This window comes from Centruroides vittatus, unplaced genomic scaffold, assembly GCF_030686945.1.
Source record: "Centruroides vittatus isolate TY-2023 unplaced genomic scaffold, ASM3068694v2 contig_1777, whole genome shotgun sequence".
NCBI classification, from domain to species: domain Eukaryota; kingdom Metazoa; phylum Arthropoda; class Arachnida; order Scorpiones; family Buthidae; genus Centruroides; species Centruroides vittatus.
In genome coordinates, this window is record NW_027121088.1 from 602,482 (window position 1) to 619,325 (window position 16,844).

Consider the following 16,844-nt stretch of genomic DNA (forward strand, 5'->3'; position numbering starts at 1 on the left):
GGTTCGGTTAGGTCCACAATGGGGAGGATGGATTTTGAGATCGTGGCCTGATAAATTCGTAACAGACTGCCCATATAAACTTTCTGAGATTTTCCATCCGGATTGGTTCCATGGACCATGGATTCCCCAGAGCAGTGGGCTGTCACCTTATCTGCCTCGGCCATACGGATAACCATATTGAAATAATTATTTATAGACAGAGCAAAAACAATCGATTTCACTTATTTAAACATTTTAAAATTAAAATCTACATACATCAAGGAACACCGGGGATGTAACAACACTTTCTGGAACCTTTTACCGGTGTTAGACGCAAAACGAAAAAATTTCCGTTAACGTTTTCGAACTTTGTAGTTCTTCTTCAGACGGTAACGGAAATTTTAACGGAAATTTTTTCGTTTTGCGTCTAACACCGGTAAAAGGTTCCAGAAAGTGTTATTTTAAAATTAATTAAATAATAATTATTATTATGATTAAATTTTAAAATAAATTATTTATTATTAATTAATAAATAAAATATGGTAAATTTTATTAATACAATCGACCAAACATTTTTTAAACATGTAATCGTAATAAATAATTTCCAAACGATATAATATCTTCAGAGTGGCAACACTAATGAGAAACTTTAGCACGTGCAAAGGTTTAGTTTTTTTTTTTAGTTGAAGACGTGTTATTTCATTGCGTTCGTACGTTTTTCTATTTTTGTGTACGAAATTTCACATAATTCGGTAAGTTAATAATATAAAGTAACGAATGATTTAATTTAAAACGATAATATTTATAATCGAATAATATATTTATTACTTGTTCGTTAAAAATAAACTTTTAAGTTTCGAAGGCGCCAAACGTTTGCTAGGCCTAAAGATAGGCTTAGGAATTTGGATTTCTTATCTTTCCTTTAAGATCCCGTTTATTTTTAAACGTTTCGATTTACACGAAGCGAAATTTAAACTTTTTATTGAAATTTAAAACACAAATTTATTATTTGATTCCGATTTTAAATTATTCGAAATTAATTTGAATTCGAGAAATTTTTTTAAAAAATTCCTTCGATCGTTTGGTCTTGGTTTTGATTTAAGGCTTAACATATTTTTATGAAAAATGTCTTAAAAGACATTTTTAAAAACTTTCTTTACTTAATAAACGTATTTATATTAACTTTTTCACTCTGAATTTATACAAATTTTACATTTTTACTCGAATTTTTGAAATTTGAAATATTTGGAATCACCATGACGATAATGTCTATGGTTCCAAGAATAGCGCGGCTGTATACAAGTAACCGCTATATTTCCCAGTAAAAAAAAAGTGCGTATGATGTCGAATGTAAATTAGAAATTTCTTAAGATTTACGTTTATTGATTTCGTATTAACATTCTTTGCACGCCATTTTTGTTTCCTGGTTCGAGGTTATCGATATCTGCTTCTAGGCGACGTTAAGTGTTGAGGAAATTTTGATCATATATAACCCTAAAGGGGACACGTGGGTGCAAAGATCAAATTTTAAATGATCACGCCTATTTATTATTTTTTTTTGTAATTTTCTCTCTATTATATCATTAAATTTATCTAGTAATTGGTTGAGATAAATGTGTGATGGCTGCGATCATATTGTTTGTTAGTATTTTAATGGAACCATTAAAAATACTAAACGTGATTTTATAGCTTATAACAACAGAACGAAGCGTGTGATGTGATATATAAAATGGAAACTATGAATTTTTCTCGTATTGTAATTTTGTTTATTGATAAGTTTTACATTATATTAATACATAAAATATGAGAATATGCAGATTGTTCTAATTTCTATTTGAACTCATAATTTGAAGTGTTTGAAAAATAAAGGATGTGTGTGAAGATTTGAGTGTGATGATAAACATTTTCTATAGGAATACAATTTTTTTTCAAATTATTTAATCAATTTCTTATAGAAGTTAAATACTTAAGATGAAAATTAAATATTTGTAGCTCTAAGCTTTTTAAGGATATTAATTAAAAAATAACATCAAAATATTAATCCTGGTGTGTACTTATATGTACTGTACACCTAAAGAAGCAGCTAAGAAAACGGGAAAAAATATGATTGGCCTTTTGAATGGGAATTGAACTAACAATTATCAGATTCATGACAAATGTATTGAATAATATAAAATCATAGTTAATATTTTAATTGTTTCTTCAATTTTTATATTCCTTAGAATTACTGGTTTTTTTTTCCTGCTGTATATAATGTTTCTAAAGTATAAATTTAGCAAGTTAGTTTTTCTTTAAACTGAGGAAGTGTAATGCAAAGTCAACACTTATTTTTCATTCATGAAATATCTTATCCTTGAGAAATATTTTATTCCCTGGAAGACAACTGTCATTGAAATGGGGATTTTTGTTTTTATGGGAATGATTATATCATTTTTATACCTATTCCAACAAATTTTAGATAAGTTTGGCTAAAATTAACTGAAAGTTTATAATGACATAGAGAAGAAAATCATGTGAATAAAATTATTTCCGATATATACCCCGATGTTATACGGCAGTTGATATAGCTTTAATTAATAGAATTATTAATTAACAGCGAGAAATGAGATGAATGCATCAGATAGTTTATTAAGGCTGATAGTCATCAATTTAATGTATAAGAATTATTTAACAATAAATATTGTAGTTTGCTTCTTGTCTAGATTAAACTACAAATATAAGCATAATGGTAACTTTCAAAAACTAAACTTATTAAACCACAATCATTTTTTAGTATTGTCACTAATTGACATAACATTACAACTTATATGTATCAGGTCAGTCCATAAGTCTGTACAGGACTTTCACATAGGATAATGGCACCAGCAGTCGACTGTTTAAAGCCATTTTGGACTTTGACAATTTTTTACTACGATGTGTAGTAATGCAAAAAGCAAACCTTGTACAGTAATACCTCGACTTACACGAACCCGGAGTTACATGATTTTCAAATCTTGTCGATTTATCTTTTGTTTGAGTGCCATGCAACTCTTGATTACTCACCTCCCCCCCCACATTATTATTCAGCTTACATGTTTGGACTTGTCACGTGGAATTGGCGCATAGCTACAATTTATTTTGTGTTTGTTAGGGTAGAATCATGCAGGAACATGATTCCCACCTTTTTTTAAACTGGTTTACGGTCACCGTTACAAAAGACGGTTAAGAAAGCGATTGTTGGAGTTTGAATGCACATCCACTGATTGGTCGTCAGACCATCACACCACCTGCGGACCTCCGATAAAGCTACAACCATTGGGAATTGCTGATTGGTCGACCAAGATTGATTGAGAATTGCTGATTTTACGAAGCCTTCTACATTAAAATAACTTCGGTTTACAATTTTAATAATATAATTTGTTATACATATATATTATCTAAAATTTTATTAAACATTTTTTTCTAAATTATTGTTTTCTTTACTTTTCGTCCCCAATTAAAAATAATTTCTATGTATTTATATGTGAAATTATACCCCAACTTACGTGAATTTGACTTATGTGGTTATCGCTCAGTCCCGCCTATCGTGCAAGTTTGGGGTATTACTGTGTATGAAAATGAAGTTTTTTCTATACTTGTTGTGGAAAAGAAAACATTTTTTATGAAAAAAAAATTAATTACATGGACTCTTCACCCAGTAGTTGACCAAGAAATTCCCAAATCCAATAACTGATGATCCAATTGTTGACCATATACGCCAACTGCAGAGTTTATCTGTATAAATTCAGTTTGATAAGTGGGAAAACTTAACATAAACACTTATGTGAATTATGGTTTATTTACTATATAAGCATCTCAAACTAGTTGCATTGTTGCAGCAACATCATAAGGGGTTCTTGCTATTGGTTAACATTTTAAATGGTAATATCTGCTGCAATAATCACAGCCAACATTTTTTTAGTTCATCCATTTCTGTATCACTATCTACAAAGGTTGTCTAAAAAGAAACTGAACTTTTGCTGTAGGAAGAAAAAACTACAAGAAATTTTATTATAAATCTGTTTATTTATTTGAAATAAGACTCCTGTGCATCAATATAATGTTCAGAATGAGTAATTAGTATTTCAAAGGACTTTTTCAACTCCTGTTTTGGTCCTTGGTTTAGTACTGTGGTCACAACAACCTCAATTTTGGGAAATGTCCTTGTAACAAGTCCCTTTCATTAGAATTTTAAGTTTTGGGAACAGAATATAGTCACAGGGAGCCAGATAGGTAGAATATGGTGGATGATCAAGCCGACAAACAGTGGTGCTCTTATGCAAGGGTGTGTTGTCGTGCAGCAGTGTCCAGCTTCCTTGAGCATGATACTCTGGTGTATGCATAAAATTCAGTTCCAGAGATGTTCCAAAATATCCAAATAATATTCTCCAGTAACATTCTGGCCATTTGGGACAAATTCTTTGTGCATGATACCTTTGGAATCATGAAAACAGATGAGCATGGTCTTGACCCGCGATATTTGGAAATGAAGTTTTTTCGCTGTGGGCTTGTCTGATGACTTCTATATGGAACTTTGGAATTTTGTCAGTGGGTCTCATTGGTCTAGCATGTCTCATAACCTCTGACAATATTTTTGAGAAAATTTGGATTGCAGCAAACCATTTTGATGATGTCCTGAGCATAATGAATGCACACTTGTTTTTGATCCTCAGTGAGTGAGTGTGGAACAATGTTTAAATGATTTTATGTAAAATTATGTGGACAGAGTCCTTTGACACTCCCAACTCTTCTGACAACCTTCTACTGGTCATATTTGGATTCTCTCCTAATATTTGTTGCACTTTATCAATGTTACTGTCCATAGTCAATGTCTTCGGACAACCACTTTTTGGATCATTTTCAATTGACTCTCAGCCATCTTTGAATTGATGAAACCAGTCGTAAACTTGTTTCTGGCTTTAGGCAATCATAATCATCCCCATATACTTATTTCAGTAACATAAAAGTTTTCTTTAGTTTTACACAACTTAATGTTGGCACATTGCTTCACTGCAATTTTCTGATGAGGGTCACAAAATAACCCTTGCATTTCATGCCACACAGGATTATTATGAATCAATTCAAATATAATTGCACACAATTGATAATTGATTAATGGTCAAATTCAAAATTTTGAATTTGACCGTTAATGCTAGTTGTGCCATCTAGTTATATTTCTAGAGCAAAAGTTCGGTTTCTTTTTAGATAACCTGTGTAAATCCACAGCACAATTTGCACACTTTTACTTCTCAGTGTATTTATTTGTACTTTATTTGTATTTAGTGATGCAAGAATTTTTTCTGTTTTCTCCCTCTGCCATTACATTTCTGGAAGATCTTTCAGCTTTTTTCTTCAGTCTTTCCATTTACCTCCTTTCTTTTTCTTCTATTTTTCATGTTTTTACTCTTTCCTTTTCTGATATGAACTCTCGCCATGACTTGGAAGCAATAGCACTTAGTTCACATTGTTTTCGTTCATATTTCTTTTATGTAACAATTGGTCATAGCTAATATAAATGATGAAGAAAGCCAGGAGACACATATCTATGTGATGTTGCATACAGAGATAGATTTGAATTGGACTGGTTTGTTTCAGAACTTGATGTGGCTCTGATAGCAGCAAGAGTACCAGAGTGTATTTTCTCTGTATACTGATGTATTTGGCATTTTTGGACTTGACTTTTTACTGGTGGCATTTTTATGCTCTGACACATGCAATATTTTTAAAACTATAAATTTTACAACTGTTGATTATATTGTTTTCAGTTTTTATGGATGATTCTGATTGGTGTGTCAGTTAAATATTAAATACCCTGGAATAACAGGAATTGGAAAGCCAGTGTTCATCTGGCTATTCTGAAACAGTAGTCAATTCGTGTAGTCTCACAATTGTTTATAGCAGTCAACAAATGGTTTTCCTTCATCAAGAGTCTTGCAAATGAGGAAACTGAAAGGAAAAACCTGATGTGCATTTTCGGTCATGGGCAGGTCATGAAATCCGGTACTCAACAATCTCATTATTTATATATTAGATCAGAATTGATGCAAATTAGCTACAGTACTTTGATAGTTTACCATATTAGATTTTTTTCAGATTATCTTAACAGTATCTCTTTCACAGCCTTCATTTTTACAATCATACATTTAGAAATTATAAAAATGTAAACATTGTGAATAATCATGTTGGTTTAAAAATTCACAGTTCCTGGTACTGTATTTAACATGAGGGAGCCCATGGTTGTTATTTTAACATGGTATCTGTAGGTTTGTGATTCTTCATCATATTGACTATATTTTTCAAAATATTAACAGTGATAGTAAGTTTAAAATGTAAGTGTGTAACATTGATTAAACTTATCAAATACATTAAGTAACTCAGAGAATATAATATAAAGTGAACTCCGGTCCAAAATGAAACGCATCAAAGCCATAACCAAATGACATGGTTACCTCAGGCTTATTAAGAAGCTGCGCAACAATATGCAACATCAGGAAGCAGACCGTAACATACTTCTCTACGTTACTCCGAGTAACAACATCCCTATCACGTATAACCCAGTTCTCAAATCCTTGTACAAGGAGATCGTCAGAAAAAAGAATATCCGTATTATTTTTAAAAGATGTGCTACAATTTTTGAATTGTTAAGGAACACAAAAGATACAGCAGACTGAAATAAACTTTCCAGTGTCTACACCATCCCCATTATGGATCACAGGTGTAACAGAAGCATGATATACATAGGATCTACCAAACGCCACCTCGAAACGCGTATTAAAGAGCACGTAGCTGATATTAACCATGGAAGAAACAACACTGCTATAACTGTTTACTCATTGGACCCTGACATTGAACCCATTTTCACCCAGGCAAAGGTCATTCACACCACCCACCGCACTAACCACCTCAGATGACTGGAGACGATCTACATATGTCTTAATGCTATTAATGAAGGTAATTGCATTAACTACAAGGACGAGATAACTATCGACGGCATGGCAGGCCCTACTAGATAAAATGATAAATTAGAGCATGACAAGCATAGCACGCAAGTCCAGATTGATGTCATCAGGATGGGACAACGTTCCGGATCATATTTCTTCACAACTTAGAATCGAAGCGCATTCCATTAGGGGATCGTTACCTGAAGAATTACTGTTAAGGTTGGTTCGAAAACATTTGTAACTAAAATTGGTTTAGAGTGATGATACGCACACCGGTAAAAGGCTTTTAGATACGTGAAACTGAGTATAATATAATTTTGTAATTCAGGTTTTTCTGTAATAATGTGCTATTATTGTTAGCATGTACTGATTGGAGTATACAAAGTTTGTTATCAAGAAAGGGAAAGGAAAACTTCAACATGGTTTGTCAGGGATGGGCAACCTTTTTCAATGTAAGGGCCACATTTCAAAACTTTTGAACTGATGTGGGCTGCATACAAGAGAAAATAGAAAAACATGCCAGTAAATCACAATTATTAATTTATATATAATTATAAATTAGCATAGGTATTCTGAATAGGTATAGCTTCTGGAACTGATGTAAATGTAATATATCAGTGCTTTATTTATCTTTTTATTATTACTATTAGAATAAGTTGGCTGAAGGACTCTGTCTAAAATGCATACCAACAAGGAAAAACCTTAATAAAAGTGATGTACTGATTTCATAGCTCATCTGTATTCCTAAAACAGTATAATAAATCTAGCCTTAGAAAGCTATCATTATGTTTATATTTGTAAGAATTATTTATTTTTTTACCTAATTTATGATTGTATATGTTTAGTTCTGGTTATTTCACTCTGTCAGAATTTGGGTGTTTGGATTTTATCTAGTGACAATAGCTACAATCTCTAAATCAGTTTTTTAATCTTTTTTAAACCTTAGACCCCTTTGAAATCTGAAACCTTTTGATCCCTTCTCAGAATAATGTTTGTAAATGCAGAAAATAAAGTATATAGGATTACAAACAAACTAATTATATTGAAATATTTATAAATAAATAAAAACTTTCTACAAATATAGCAGGGGCAAAGATTTTTCTTCTATTACAAGCCTTACTGATAAATCTTATCCAGTTTGGCTTCTTCAATTAGCAGAAATATAGACATTATAGAAATTTGTGATGTAGTAATGTGTATTCAAATAAAGTTATCTATGGTTTGTGTTGGTGATAAAAAAATAATCACTGATACTTATGATGTTGCTAAGATTGTTTCTTGTATTATTGTAGATACTTAATTGAAGGAAATGCTAAATTTCAGTTTGAGGCTAGTGAAAATAAAAATGCTAGTTTTTTCTCCCTATCCAAGTTTAGGAGCCTCAATCTATCCATTTACTTAAGATGATATTCCAATCTGACTATCATTTTATTAAATTAGATGGGTTTTTTGATTTTATTTTTTGTTTTTTTGAGAAAATATATCTTTAATATTTAATGTTATGATTAAACTTAAGAATGAGTGAAAGCCTTTACATCTTGTTTTTAACCAGTTTTTATTGGTTTTAAAGTTTTTGTTTTTACTATAGTCAATTTTTTATATGTTTTAATCAGAATATTTTTATTTTTATTTTTAGTTTTACTTGTTCTACCCCATGGTTTTAATAATTAGTTATTCCAGTTGTCACTATAATTTTTAGTTTTACCAATATACATAATAAAATAAGCACTGGAGAGAGGCATAAAACCCAAAATGCATATTATTTGTAAATTGTAGAAACATATCATACAGAAACACTCTTCTTGATGAAAAATATACTTTTTTCATCAAGAAGAGTGTTTTTGCATGATATGTTCTCAATAGCAACTTTGTTCTAAAGAGCATACAACTAATTGAGAACAGCTAGCAATCAAGTACCGTTAATAATGATGTTTCAAAATATAATAATTCAAGAATGTATTTAATTATTTTCTTGTATAATAATTAATTTTATTTCTAAAAATTTTATGTCAAACTAATGATGTGATCAGATTCTTTAACATGTTTGTTATGTAGGAGCTCTCTTATGTACGAAAAATTTGACTAAACATCTAAAATTTAAATTTCATGCAAAATTCTCTTATTGTTTAGAGTGGTGTTGAAGTCAGTCTTTGGCCAGTAATAAATAAATAATGTAGCTTATTTCTATTTCCTATTGCCATTTTTCATTTGCACATCACCCAAATGCTGCTCTTGGGTGGAGTTGGAGTAATGGCATTTTTCTCTATTTGCAATTTTTATAAGCTTTGTGATTTATGTTCTGGATGCAGTTTTGAAGCACTATAGTAAATAAAGCAATGGAGATAAATGCAAGAAGTGTCACTCTTTTATCGTGGAAACTAATCTACACATTATAGAACTAAGTACGTTAGGTAAAAAACCATGTTTGAAATATTTGCTAATAAGCAGTTTTGAGCAGGTAAATGAGAATAATGTATCATATTAAGTATATTGAAGGATCAAACACTAACAATAAGTGGTTATTCTGTGTATAAATGTACTTCTTAGGTTAATTTTTGACTTACAACAAAACATTGAAACCCAACCTATTCTTAAGTATTCTTAAGTAAGTAGAGGAGCACCTGTGTTTAACATGGTTGCCATGTATGATAAATATTATTTGCACTAGGTTGAGATCTAATGTCATATGAGTTATATAAGACTCCATTGCAAGTTTGTGTTTGAAGTTGTATGGTTTGTTTATAGCAACTTGCAGTTTAATATTGAAACATAGTGTATTGATAGCTGATGGAGTGGGAGACAATTTCATAATTTAGTATAAAAATTTCAGCACAACACTACTGATTATAAGAAAAAAAATGTAACATCATTCATTGTAAATTTGCAACGTACGGTTTTCAACAAAGAAAAAATTAAAATTTATATGAAAAACATGAATATAAACAAGAATAATTTATTTTCTAGAATAGAAATGATTTTTTTATCTCAAACAGCTATAAACATGAAAGTAATTAAGACATTATATAATAAATATATAACAAGTAACAAAATATGTGCAGATTACAATGATTCTTTAAATCAGAATATGCTGTAAGAACCTGAAATCTACAATTAACTCTGTAGGCATCATATGAAATTGACTACCTTAGTTGAGTCATGTTGTTTATTTCAAAATTGTGACATTATTGACATTGAATCAGAAACTATGATTATATCTTTTATTTCCATATTTTATCTTCTTTTTAACAATATAAAATGTTTGTAAATTGATGAAAATGTTAACCAACAGTAACTCCATGATCAATATAGTCAGTAAATTCTGCTTTTATTTGCACCAAATTAAAGGGTTATTCTAAAAGATGTTCCTGATTTCAAGTATTTATTATGAGAGACGCAATAAATCAGTTGTGATGAGACTATCTTAATCAACAGCAACTCAAAAACAGCCATGATACCTACGTGATGTGATTAATTCTCAGATATTTTATTTAACCGTTTATTATACTAATACATGACTTTTGGATTGGAATTCTCGCCAGTCCCTCGTTGCGAAAGGTAGAATCTGCGATGGCCTACGCTGATATTTCAGACACTTCAAAATTAATCACAGTAAGAGTCGTTGCAAACTACAGGAAGCAAGAGCTAGCGTACGCTCGCTCGATCATGCTCCCAAGCCCTGCCTTTTTTCCCATGATGCTATGGGCCATTTTTGCTTGGTAAGCTACTTGGGCACGAAGCAGCCACAAACTACACAACGTTTGCTCGCGTAACATAGTTCACATGACATGGATAAACTATAGAACAAAGATTTTATTATAACCTATACATGTAATCAGTCAGTTTTCGTTCCAAACTTTGAAACAGCATGGGAAAAATATGCCTACTAGTTAAGCCTATTTATAAATAACTATTTACTATTTTAATATACAATGTTTATACCATTTTCTTTTCAATACTGAATGTATTAATCATGTAATTTACATACATCAATAAAATTCTATTATTTGTTTTTTGATATGTGGCATGTTTATGTAATCATCCATTTTCCTCTGCTCACTCTCGCTAGCATAACTGCTTTTGTTGTTGAATTCTGTGAACAGTGAGAGTACTCTTGTATCGCTGCTCTAGCAAAGGAAAAACCACATGAGTAAGAAGAGAGAGGCGGAGCCTTTGACATCATTCATTGTGCTAGAGCATGTTTGCTAGCATTTTGCTCTCGCAAAGCACTAGTTTGCGGCAGCTCTAACAATCAATCTACCTACTGTTATTGTGATTGATTTTGAAGAGTCCAAAATATCAGTGTAGACTCTGTCACAGATAGTACCTTTACTGAAGAGGGATTGGCAAGAATTCCAATGCAAAATGTATATATGTTATAGAAAAAACGCGTTGTAACTAGTTGAAACTAGTTTTTACTGGATGTCATTGTTATAACCCGTTTTGTCTAGTTAAAACTAGAATTTACTGCTGTACACGTTTTGATTTTAGATAAAACTAGTTTTAACTTTTAACATTAGTTAAAACTAATTTTAGTTACATAAATATGTTGGGGGGAAATAAATAAAGTGATGAATGGGATTAAAACATTTGTATTATTTAATACGATATTTATTGAAGATATTGGTCACACATCTGTGTTATTAACATTAATTAACCCTTTGTTCCTGAAGACACCGATCGATCGGTACCCTGGCTTTTTAAGCAAAACTTGGAGGGTACTGATTGATCGTTACTTTGGTAAATATCGATTTTTGTAAAATTTATTAAGAACAGATATAATCTCGTTCGATATGAAGTGAATAAAGTATAATAATTCATTATATTAGTTGATAGCAGTATAAAATTTTGATTTCAAACAAACGTTTGATATAATGTGTGATAATTTCACAACGAATAAACATACATGCATAAGTGTTATATCGAATTGTACAAAACAATATTCTGTCTTTCTGGCTCAGTGCCAGCAAACAACTATGTAACTAGACAATGTTAATTTTCACAAAATGTTACAAATTATCAAGTTTGTGTGTCAGTTCTGATATATATTTTTTTTTTTCTTATAAATTTTTCTAATAAAATGCATTGAAAAATATTGTATTTAAAACTAAAGATATTAAAGCAATACGAAATTCATCATACACTATAGGAACTTCGGTGTTAGCTGAATGACCTTGGTCGAAACAGTTTTTACTAAGCCATTTTGTTAAAACTCGTTTTGTCTAGTTAAAACTAGTTTTAACTCAAATTCATTTTTGACTAGCAGTAAATTCTAGTTTTAACAATGACATCCAGTAAAAACTAGTTTCAACTAGTTAAAATGCATTTTCACTAAAAATGGGTTTTTACTGTAACATATATAAGTATAATAAACAGTTGAATAAAATATCTGAGAATTAATTGCCTTTTGAGTAATTCTTGAACTCAGGTGAGTGTTGGATTGAAAGGACATAACATTTCAGTTTATTTGTCCGAAAAACCCTTACGTGGTTATAAAAGTGACTGAATTTATCTTGCCATTATTGCTAATTTTAACTTCGTATTAAGTTAAATATCTTTCCTTACCTTGTTAATGAGATGATGATATATCAAATATCATCTGCAATTTATGATTTTGTACAGTTTTGAATTTAACCATCTTATCCTAATTTTCCTACTTTTTAAGCTTTGAAACACAATAGGAGTACTGTGATATGAAACAATATAATGGAAAAATTTACTGTTTCCATTACAAAGGAGCTTGTGAGATGTATGATGAATGCAAACTTGCTACATAAAAAAGATCTAATAGAAGAAAAAGATGTACAATGTCAAACAAAGAAAATTCTTGAATTATTAGAACAGTATAGTGGAAAGAACTTGCAGAAGAAGAAGAAAAGAAAAAAAAAGGTACAAACTAAACTGGATAAATATGCATAAAGTCTTCTAGTTAGGCAAATGCAAAGCTGCAAGAATGCCTTGAGTCTGGGAATAAAGATGTTCATAATGTTAAACTTTTTAAAATGGCAGAAAATCAAATTGAAATGATTCCTTGATGATGTTTAAAAAGGAGAAAAAGAAATTTTTAATAAAATTCTGATTTTACAAGAATAATTGTTAAATCTCATTTTAACAGTACTGAAGTTTAGTTTTAAAAATTAAGTAACACATCACTCAATAAGTCTCCGGTCTAACTTTTTTGTTTTTAGAAATTCGACTTTATTCATCAACATACTCTCCTTCAAGAGTGATACATTCATTCCAATGCTCCTTTAACTTTTCAATGCCTTTTTTGTAGAACGATTTGTCTTTGCTCTCAAAATAGGCCTCAGTTTCGGCAATCACTTCTTCATTTGAGCCAAATTTTTTCTCCTGGAGCATCTTTTTGATGTCTGCAAAAAGCCAGTAGTCTCTGGGGGCCAGATCTGGAGAGTATGGTGGGTGAGGAAGCAATTCAAAGCATAATTCATTCAATGTAACCATTGCCTGTTGCTGTCACTAAGACAATGCCCAGTGTCACCATCAACTTGTGACACTGGGCATTGTCTTAGTGGAACAGCACTTTTCTTTTGCATATGAGGGCGTTTTTCCTTGATTGCTACACTCGACCAATCCAATAGTGCCATGTAATATTTGCTATTGATAGTTTTACTTTTCTTAAGATAGTTGGTGAACAAAATACAGATGCCATAACCTTGCCGGCTGCTGTCCATTCAGCTGACGATCTTTTTGATTCAGGTGTGTAGCAATGGATTCATGTTTCATCCATTGTCACATACCGACACAAGAAAATTTTTTTATCTCGCTTGAACAGCTCCAAACAGCACTCTGAATTGTCGACACGTTGTTGTTTTTGGTCTGGTATGAGCAAACGTGGCACCCACTTTGAAAGCAACTCACACATGCTCAAATTTTCGTGTAAAATTGTAAACACGCTATCTTCTGATATCTTTAAGGTGTCAGCTATCTCACGTGACTTCACTTTGCGGTCTTTCAAAACTATTTTGTGGACTTTTTTTAGTTTTCTGGAACAACTGCCGATTTGGGTGACTAGAGCATTCAGCATCATCAGTGTTTGTATGACCACATTTAAATTCAGCCTACCAGTCAATAATAGTTGATTTCCCTGGTGCAGAGTCTCCATAATGCTTATCAAGCCACTGTTTAGCTTCAACAGTATTTTTCCCCATCAAAAAACAATGTTTAATCAACACACGAAATTTTTTTTAATCCATTGTTTCGAAAATTGCAAAACTGGGATCACTAAAACCACTGCAACCTGTAAATTAATTGTCAGAATGCCATGAATTTTTGACATGTATTGTTTGAAGGTTGGTACTATCCAGAAATTAAATGGGTCTGTCAACAGTGTTGCCTTATGTGTCATACTGGAGACTTATTGAGTGATGTGTTAAACTCAAAACAAAACTTTGTCAGGAGTGTTTTGTATGTAGAAAGGAAGAGAAGAAAAAAACCAGTATATTTCATCAAAGATACTTTTAAAAATTTCCTATATATATACATATACATACACACAATAACTTTGCAAATATAAGAATTAAAAATAACTATTTATAGTTTTTTTTTTAGTTTTTACATTTGCAAAATTTTTTGGTGGAATGTATGCTATGTTAAAGTGTTTTTCATATCAGTGGAGTCATTATTTAGAAAAAAAATGTGTAAATTTTTTTCAATTTTCAGTAGATAAAAAGCCAGTGATTGTCATGGATGAAACTGAGAGAGATTTAAAATTGTATCTTTGAATGAATCACTAAAACATATAATAAATATTCTATTAAAAATTTTGAGAGATTAGATGAACAACAGATGTCATCAAATAAAATCTGTAGTTGTCACTTTTTTTATTCACATGTCAGTTATCACTTTATTTATTGATTGTAAGAGAGAAACTGACTGACATTGTTCCAAAGGAATGATGTAAAGCAATGACATTTAAATCTGAAAAATGGAAAAAAAGTATATTATAAATTCTTATACAGTAAGATTGATTTTTTTGGGATGAAGATCATTGTATACCTCAAGCTATACCTTTTTCCACACTCCATTCATGCATTTATCACTTAATTCTTGCCAAACGAAGTCAATATTGCCTATGGCATCCATGATGATATATTTTTTTTTCAAAACTGCACCAAACAAACAGATTTAGGGGAAATACAGTGCTATGACAAATTACCATCTTTTGCTGATTGGTTTGTGTTCAGGAATTGGTTTGTGTATTATTTAGAAATCAACAAAATTGCTGTGGTAATTAGAAGCAGTGTAATTAATTTTTTTTTCGTAGAAGACATTATATTGAATCAGCATTAATTGAGGAAGCACTAAACGAGATCTTACTATATAAAAATTTACAGATAATCTGTACCATCAGTGTTGTTTGTTGCTTTTTTTGTTTGTTTTTTTTTTATTTAAGAAAAGCCATATTGATTCAAGAGAAAAATTCACATACAGAGGCATTAAAGAACATGTTAAGAAATGTTTTAATATCCTGCAGGTGTTTTTGACTTATTTATAAATGTTGTCTTCAGGCAAAACTGGATTCAAATAGGTTTCCAAACAAGTTTTTAAATTGGAACAAAAACAGCATTAACTGCTTAGAACGTAACAAGTTTAAAATAACATATTAGATTTAAAATACACGTAACAGTGTTTAACAGTGTTCCACATGCGCCTTACTGCACAGAGAACAAGAACAGCATTGGCTGTTTAGAACTTCACAATTAAACATGAAAACTCATTAATTTTTAACAAAAAAATAAAATAAGAAACATGTCAATAAATCAGTCCAAAATCGATGCTAAAACTAAACTAAAACATCCACAACTTGTCGTAAAGATTTTGTATATTTTTTGCAAAAATATTTAAATTTTCAAAGCCTGCTACTAAGTCTACTATTTTTCCTAATTATTTTTAAAATTCCAAATATTAATAGTTTCTTAGAATTGCTTGGAATAAAAGAAGTAAATACTGTGGTGTAAGTAGCATATTTGCATTTATTTCTTCTGTACTAACAAAGTTGTATGTAGGAAGAAATAAAAAATAAGTAAATAAAACTAAATAGGAAAACTTTATCTTTCTTATTTCACTTTTCAACACGATGTTCGGTTATACATCAATTTTCTTTATTATATTCTGAAGGAAATTTGGCAGTCCCCCTGTTAAGAATCACTGGTTTAGAACATAACACGAAACTTAGTGTATTAATTTAAATTCACATAACATCATTGTGCATGTGTCTTACAGTGCAGAAAACAGGAATGGCAATTAGCTGTTTTTAACAAAACAGATTTAAAAATATTAAAACATTGTCGTTCATGCGCCTTACTGTGCACAGAAGGCAGGGGTATAGAAACGGAGCTAATACAGGTGTTTTAACTGTTTTGTTTGGACTGATCCAACTCCTTTCTGATATTAAAACAACACCTGATGAGTGTATATTCCTCTGTCAGCTTCACCTGGAAAAAAGAATCTGGGAGAAAAGATTGCATTTTTATACTTGGACATCTCCAAGTTCCAGGGTGCTTTGGCATTCTCCATATATCACAAATTTGGTAGCATTCCCCCAATTATCCCTGCCATAGCCTCTTTGATCAGAAGGGCCTTTTTTTGTGTCTTCCACACATCTTACTAATTCTGAATTGGGGATCATCTGCACAGCGGTATGTGCAGCAGGATATGGCTCCAACAAATACAACCGTATCCTAAACAGAGTTAAAAGATTCCTTTTCTTAGCTACTACTTTACGTAGTCCAAGGGACTGGATAGTAGTCCGCCCCTCTCTGCCGTTTTGTGGCCACCTCACAGCCGCTCGGATTTGCCATATTTAAGCAAAATGCCGTACTTTTAACCATTACCCCTCTAGTCCGAGGAGGATTTTATGTAACGACAGATGTGGTTTCAATCCTAGAA

General features: G+C 31.2%; 2 protein-coding genes and 1 pseudogene across 3 annotated transcripts in view; 2 read left to right on the forward strand and 1 right to left on the reverse strand.

Moving 5' to 3' along the window:
- The first annotated feature begins 608 nt into the window (after window positions 1–608).
- LOC136969370 (CCHC-type zinc finger nucleic acid binding protein-like) overlaps window positions 609–16,844 on the forward strand; it is a 42,362-nt gene continuing 26,126 nt past the window's right edge. For both annotated transcript variants that reach the window (XM_067263507.1, XM_067263508.1), the window contains exon 1: window positions 609–731. The gene's annotated coding sequence lies outside the window, so the exon portion shown is untranslated. The remainder of the gene's footprint in view (window positions 732–16,844) is intronic.
- The window catches only part of LOC136969360 (centromere protein F-like), a 352,144-nt gene continuing 340,568 nt past the window's right edge, over window positions 5,269–16,844 (forward strand). The window contains exon 1 of the mRNA XM_067263490.1: window positions 5,269–5,279. The gene's annotated coding sequence lies outside the window, so the exon portion shown is untranslated. The remainder of the gene's footprint in view (window positions 5,280–16,844) is intronic.
- LOC136969386 (uncharacterized) lies at window positions 13,134–14,149 on the reverse strand (annotated as a pseudogene).